The sequence below is a fragment of the Atractosteus spatula genome, chromosome 2, assembly GCF_055471065.1.
Source record: "Atractosteus spatula isolate fAtrSpa1 chromosome 2, fAtrSpa1.hap1, whole genome shotgun sequence".
In the NCBI taxonomy this organism is placed as follows: Eukaryota; Metazoa; Chordata; class Actinopteri; order Semionotiformes; family Lepisosteidae; genus Atractosteus; species Atractosteus spatula.
The window spans coordinates 51447463-51455437 of record NC_142707.1 but is presented as its reverse complement, the minus strand read 5'-3'; the positions used below and the strand labels follow the sequence as shown (position 1 = coordinate 51455437).

Genomic DNA, 7975 nt, shown 5'->3' with positions numbered 1-7975 from the left:
ATCTAAGGGGGCTCATATGTTTATGGATATTGTCTTTAAAATGTTAAGAGTACGATCTAAACTGTAACAGAGCGCTTGGACTCGGCAGACGGGGTCACTGGAGGTCACTAACGAATGAGACCGGTTTGGTTCCCCTACGACATTGTAGGGGGGCTGAGTGACGTCACGACCCCGAAAAAACAAGGCGCACGGAAACGAAAGCAGCACAAACCGGCATAAACGTAGTACTAACGAATGAGGTTTCAGAGGTTGGAGTAAATGCATAGCCCCAAGGGTTATATCGAGTGAGGCGCCATGAGAATAAAAACTGCAAAGGTATTAAAATATGAAGTTCTGAAGATCTTGTTTGATCCTTTATGATGCTTTTAAACTTGTATGAAACCACGAAATTAGTATTCTATTTTCGATGCCAAAAGTCACCTTATTTGGAAATTCGTGACTTCCCACAAGACTTAAAACTGAATTGTTATCGTCGCATTACAGTGCTAACCAATTCATCGTACCTTTAATTGCAAGAATGGTCTGCTAATAAAAGCGTCAAATACATACTTTGGATGTATTTTAGCTCTGTAAACGTGGTTCACTTAAAAATACTACAGGGTATTTAGAGGCGATCTGAATAGTTATCTGTCAAATGCACACTCGCATCTATCCGTCAATATTATCTTAATATTATTCATGCATTCCACAACTTGTAATTTGTTTACAGGAGAAATTTTAGAACCTCTTCGTGCTTAACTCCTACAGGTCGAGCTGCTACAAGCAAACGCGTGCACTGCCCCTTGCGTTTCAGAAACACTTGTATTCGGGTAGCCAGGCTGGACTCCTTAAAACTCAAGATGCCTGTAGCATCTCATGTGTCTTATTTGTTTCGGGACTGGTCTGGTCCCGAAACAGGCGGCTTTTTGAAAAACGTAGATATATGCATTTGTTTGCCAGCGCTAGAGAGCTCTAAGAGTGTCTGACGACAACGATAGCCAATTAGGCTACGGCTACGCACTACATTTACATAATTTTCTTATTGGTCACAAAAGATACAGCGAGCCAATAGCAAATCGCATACGATGGAAAAAAATCAAACACGTAACATTTAAAAGCAAATCATGTACTGCAAACAAGGGGAAAAAATCTTAAATTACTTTGGACTGATTGGGTAGGTCTAGGATCAATCAGGGTGGGCCTGGGTCCACCCATGGCTACGCCCCTGGTCCATCCACTCATTTTCTAATCACTGCAGCCAATGGAGGGTTGCAGGGGAGCCGGAGCCTATCCTGGCAAGCAATAGGTGCAAAGCCTGATGCACTCTGGACAGGATGCCAATCCATCACAGGACACAAAGACACAAACACACACACTCACACCAAGGACGATTTTCACAGAAGCCAATTGACCTACCAGTATATCTTTGGACTATCCTCAGAAGTAGGATGAAGCGCGACGTCGCCAAATGGGGTTTCCCTACGGCGAGGGAGCACTGGACAGGGACTAATGGACAAAAGCAAGTGGTGGGGCTTGGAGGGACTCTTTAATCCAGCCCCGTCATCCACTTGCACAGATGGATAACGGACAATCACTTCCATTCGAAGTGTTCTTGATTGCATGCAAAGTTTTACAATTGTGAGAATGTTTCTTCTTTGAGATGTGGTTACGGAAATAAATATTTTTTAATCAAAAAATATTTTGGGACAGAGTAGCCGGAGGAGACCCATGCAAATACGGGGAGAACATACAAACTCCACACAGATAGCACCCCAGGAACTGAACCCACTAGCCCACAGCTGCAACACTATGCACTGTGCCACAGCATAAAGCATAAAACTTAAGCATAAAACTTAAATCTGAGAACAACAGAACCCCAGAGGAAACAAAACTGTCAAGAGATCAATCAGCCAGCCTTACAAATATTGCCCTGTGTAAACCTTCAGAGACCACTGTTGTCACGATCGCTAACCCCTCCTCTTGAGGGCCCTCCAGCACTTCCTTGTTTTCTCCCATTGTCTGCACCTGTTCCTTATTCCCTCTCCCCCTTAAAAGCCAGACGCAGACCTCACTCCTGGTTCCTCACTGAATCACGTTTCATGAGAGCCCGGGGTCCTGCTGCGTCTGGCTCCGTTATGGTTTTAACCTTCTGTTCCTGATTCCCTGCCTCGCCGGTCCCGACCCGGTTCATGGTTTTAACCCTTGGATGGATCTCCTGGCCTTGGACTCTACTCTTCTGTTTGGATTCCCCGTTTGGACTTTGGCTTTGTTTGTTCACCTGGACTCACTTCCCCAGGACACCTGCTCACCTCGGACACCCCCCCGTATCCAGACCCTTCCCTGCATGACTTTCTCCCTAGTGTATCTTCACAATTCTGGATCGCGTCGTCTGCATAGGGCCCGGAAAGAACTGTTCCCGACAACTGTCTGAAATTCCTACAGAGTTCTGCAGGCAGTTCTAAAGATTGCCCTCGTTGCCAATATCAAATGACTGTTTGGACTGATTCTTTAGACCAGAGATGTTTTTTCAATTGAAATTCGAGCTTCTTTGTCCCATTGGTGGACTTTGTTTTCCAGCACACTCCCAACACAACAACACAATGACAGACAACATTCTATCAGTCTAGAAGTCAGTGGGACAGTGCAACAGCAAGATAAGAGAGAAGATAGTTCGAAAGAGATATTGCAGACTTGAGAAGTGTGCACCTGCGGTGGAGGGGGTGAGAGACACAACCCATACTGCTTTCTTTCTTTCTTTGCTTTGTTTATGGGGCTTGTTTAAGTGTCAAACATCTCAGACACCAGCATACTTGTAACAACACGATCTACACATAAATAAGCATAGTGTTGGAAGAACTGGAGTAAGATGTCAGCTGGTGGTAGTGGAAGGCTCCCAGATTCTCCAGCTGTGTGGCTGGAGAACTCTCGATGTGATGTGAAGTGACAGCATGTCCAGGGAGCTCTCTGAGTCCGGCTACTGCAGCTTCTTCCTGTGACTTAATGACATTGCTGCCTCAGCTTACATCATGAGTCACACAGCGGCTGAATGTGAGCTGTCACATCAAGCACATCGCAGCCGCATCAGCACTTTCACAAAGTTAAATAAAGTCTATTATAAAATAGGGAAACTATGGAGACACGTGGACCTTTCCATTTTTTACGGTCTGTTGCAAAAATCTGATATCTAGCTGTTGAAATCAGTGTTTACCTTACTTTGGGTGAAGTCCAAGTTCTGCTTGCTACAGTATATTCAGCCTTGTACAACATTTCACTTTTAGGTTTCTGCATACATGCCCTTTATAAAAAGGGCATGCCCTTTAAAAAGCTACAATTGCCTTCAATGTGTTGCATAACTGCAAATTAATACTGCACAACTACTGTGCCAGAGTGTCTGACAAATTTATTGAAATAACACTGGATACTCAACGTTAAGCCCCCTATGTTACCACTGAAATATCAACACATAATCCTTTCATAATTACAAAAGGCATTCAGAAATGAGATTTGGTTACTAAATACAAAAACAGAAAGCACAGATAAGGGGTGAACGCTCAAACGGGACTGATGTAATTAGGGGAGTCCCATCAGGGGTCTGTATTACAACCCCTGTTCTTACTAACTTATATCAATGATCTAGATTCTGGGATAGATAGTAATAGCTTCTACCAACATTGTAGAAACAGCAAATGTAATTTTAAAAGATTTCTATCAAACTCAAGACTGGGCAGATTCCTAGTGGATGACACTTACCATAACCAAATACAGAGTATTATATTCAGGTAGCAAAAACATAAACTATAAATATTGTAACGCAACGGGGGCTCAGGCGGGCGCCCTTGCCGCATCAGGTCAGCCCCACACTGTCCGCGTCTCTCTGCAGCGACCTAGCCCTGTGAGCTAAAGAGAAATCTTTCTACAGCCCAGTAGCTGTAGTCCTGCTATCACAGGGAAGGGCGGTGACGTCACCTGCTCTGGTACGCCGGCTCTTACACAGTACCTGGCGGCCGTAAGCGTTACACTCTCCCCCGCTTAAATCGCCGTCCCCGGCGAAGGGCTATCCCACCCCGCTTCTGACACCAATGTAACGCAACGGAGCCTCAGTCGGGATGCGGCCGACCAGATGCGGCAAGGGCGCCCGCCGGAGCCCCCGTTGCGTTACATTGGTGTCAGAAGCGGGGTGGGATAGCCCTTCGCCGGGGACGGCGATTTAAGCGGGGGAGAGTGTAACGCTTACGGCCGACAGGTACTGTGTAAGAGCCGGCGTACCAGAGCAGGTGACGTCACCGCCCTTCCCTGTGATAGCAGGACTACAGCTACTGGGCTGTAGAGAGATCTCTCTTTAGCTCACGGGGCTAGGTCGCTGCAGAGAGACGCGGAAGTCCCGGGTTCGAGCCCCGGACAGTGTGGGGCTGACCTGATGTGGCAAGGGCGCCCGCCTGAGCCCCCGTTGCGTTACAATATAAAATGGCAAACACTGAGCTAGAAGAGACTAATAATGAAGTAGACTTACTGTAGGTGTTTATTTTGACGGGTTGTTTACATTTCTAGTCAATGTGAGGAAGCCATAAAAATAGTAACAAAATGCTAGAATATACATTTAAAAGCGTAAAATTGAAATCAAAGGACATGAGGCTAGAATTGTGTAATGTACTGTAATAGCAAGGCCTCATTTAGAATATTGTGTACAGTTTTGAAAGATGTTTCATAGATGTTATCGAAACAATATTGCTGTTCTGGAATCAGTCTAGAGAAGAGCAATCAGATACATTCTAAGACTTTAGAGACTGTCCTGCACTAATTAGATTTAGTCTTCAAAGACTTTTTTAGAATTCAAAGGGACCTGATACATGCATTCAAAATTCCCCAAAGGTATCGGCATCCTCAACTCAGCAGAGTTCTTCCGAATAAACAGTAAACCATGAATCAGAGGACACCAATCGAGACTACGTGGAAGGGCTTTTAAATCTGCGAACAAGAGGCACTGCTTTACTCAAAGGGTGGTGGGAGTGTGGCACAAGGTGCCCAGCCATGTTGTTGGAGCCGATACCCTGGTTTCCTTCAAGACAAGGTTGGATGAGATCCTCTGCTCAATTAACTATTAACTGCGAAAACTGACTAGATGGAGCACAGGGCCACTTCTCATTTGCTACCATCATTATATTCTGTATTGCCACATCTGGTTTCCATCCTCGTCTAACTGCTAACTGCAGCTGACAGATCAGAGGACTGACAACAGGAAGGTGTCACCAGGTGATTGCTGCTGAGCTTTGCAGGCTGGGAAAATCTTGGTGTCTTCTCTCAGGAAACTGTTGTCAGACCACTCTGGGGTTAAATAAGCCATTTACACCTATTCCTCGTTGCTGAGTTAAGAAACATATGGTTGACGAAATGGTGGCACAGTCAAGCAGCGCTTAACACTGCCAAGCAGATAGGCTTCTATCCACGTGGACTTTGTGTGTGCTCCCCATGTTCGCCTGGGATCCCTCAGGGTGCTCTGGTTTCCTCCCACAGTCCAAAGACATGCTGGAGGGTTAATTGGCTTCTGGGAAAACTAGCCCTGGTGTGAGTGTCTGTGTGTGTTCTGCAATCGACTGGTGTTCCGACTCCCATTGCTCGCTGGGATAGGCTCCAGCTCCCCCATGACCCTGTATTGAATAATGAGGTTAGAAAATGGATGGATGGTGACAAAAAACAAGTCCTTCCAGTTGCCAAATTTATTGAGAAGACCACACCATTAATTTCACCTGCAGCAAAAGCTGTTGTGCCAAACAACTGATATACAAATTCAAGACAGACATTTCCATGAGCCAGTGCCAGAGTGCATAGAGAAGAGGAGAAGATGGATCAGATCTGAGATGAGGCCCCTGTATTTTTGAGTAATTATATAAGAAACACTGTTGCTAAACCTTGTTGACTGTGGAAAAGGTTGAAAATCTTTTGATAAAAAAAAAATTCTGCAAGAAAAGTAGAATGAAGAATTAAGTTCCATTTTGTTATCTAACGAGAGATGGTTTAAAGGTTAAACGAATTTTTGAGCTAAATTTTTGAATAAAGCTTAGCTGGAAATGCTACTATGTGAACAGCAAGAACAACGACTACAACTAGCAGTAATAGAGTCTTAGGAAACGGCTGCACGGCGCGCGCACATAAATTACGTCCCGCTCCTCGTTAAGATATGCAAACAGAAGTGGGATGTGATGTCAAATAGAGTTGCATCATGTTGTCATGGGAACTCCAATTCAAATACGTCACGCCAAGCACAATTCCCTGGAAGCAACAGGTCAATGGATTTCAGAGTACTGTGGACGTACTGTGGACGTAGTTTTATTTTAAGAGCGGTAGCTGTTCGTTGTTTCCAGGAAAACTGTTTTGTGTAGTTCATGATCTCATGTAAGAGACGTCAAAGACGAGGTGTGTTTTTACGGGAACATTTAACAACGCATCCCTGAACGCCTGGTTTTGCATGTATAGTTCATTTTGGTTGAACTTATATTTATATTAAAAACTAGAGTAAAAGCACAATATTTTTTCCGTTGGTTGTTTTACAGACGATTTTTTAAAGTGTTTTGACTAGGCATGTGTTAAAAAAATCAATGCTTTTGTTCACATTGAAACTCGAAAAATTAAAAGTACAATGATAACATTTTTTAAATATTTTAAAACACACCTTTACAGATGTCAGTGGTTTTGATTAAAATGGTAAAGGTGCTATGAATGCTATATCTTTAAATAAAAACTTAGGCTACTTGAGCCAAAAATAACCAGTCACTGCAACGAAACATACTGCTAATCGGGACGGTACAGAGAAGAACAACTTCATACATTTAGACGGAGCTTACGGACCTGTCCTACACTGACAGGCTGAAGGAACTGAGTCTCTTTAGTCTTAAACTGTGAAGGGACCCGAAGAAAGTGTTCAAAATCCTGAAAGGATCTGACAGAGTCAACCCAGCGGATGTCATTATAATAAAGAGTAAAAAACGAACTAGAGGACACAAGCACAAACTATGACACAAGTGGAGACTATGCGGATGTGCATTTAAAGCCCGAGAACAGCAGGCACACGTCTTCACTCACAGGGTTGTGGGAGAGTGGAACAAGCTGCCTAGCCATGTTGTGGAAATAGATATCCTGGTTTCTATTAACAAAGGGGTGGATGTGATCTTCCAATGAGTAAACTACTAATTCCAAACGGGAAGAGTAGCACCGTTCTGGTGCTCCTTGTCTCAAAAATGCTCATGAACGCGCGCGGGTAAAGGAAGGCAGAAAGCCGGCGCAGCCGTGACGTCACTGGCTGCGCAGCCTTATGCCCCCACGTCCGCGTTTCAGAGACCTTTTCTTTTCAGGGCTCGACGTCACTCCGCTTTGTGTGGCAGCGGCTCGCTTTAATGAAACTACAAAACTGTTAGTGTCAGGAAGCAAATATTCCTGGCAGGTTTATAAGTATTAAAAGCAATGGGGATATTATGCGTTTATAGACAGAATCCGCCCGAAAGGTGGAATTGAACCACTCTGTCGTTAGACAGCTACAGGTTTGAAGCCTGCACCCCAGACCACTGAGGATCATCCGGGCATCCAACAATAGTCAGGTGATCCTTATATGTAGTACAATTTTCTTTTGTCTAACCCGGTTATGGTGAGTACGAAAATTAAGAGCTAGAGTTGTTTACACGATTAAATATTATCTTGATGCACAATTAATAAATACATCCCCCGAATAAATGCCAGAAATTAAACTGTCATGGCCTCCTTGTACAAAATATAGAAACTCCTTTTCTCTTACACAGCTTACTGGGAGGTATGCAAATTAGACGGAGTCTGATTGGCTGTATTGCCTTTTCAACTCATTTTTGTGTCATGACTTGAAATGATAATTGTAGCTATTATCGTCAGTTCTAGTAGTGGTAGTGATACTAATAAACATTTAGTGAATAGCAGAATAGCAGTTGGATGCTGCATTGCAGCCATGGATCCAAGAGGGGCATCGTGGATATAG

General features: G+C 44.1%; 1 non-coding gene across 1 annotated transcript; it reads right to left on the bottom strand.

Moving 5' to 3' along the window:
- Positions 1-7465: 7465 nt before the first annotated feature.
- trnastop-uca (transfer RNA opal suppressor (anticodon UCA)) lies at positions 7466-7552 on the bottom strand. Its single transcript has one exon. It is a non-coding gene; the product is annotated as a tRNA-Sec (tRNA).
- Between the last annotated feature and the right edge of the window lie 423 nt (positions 7553-7975).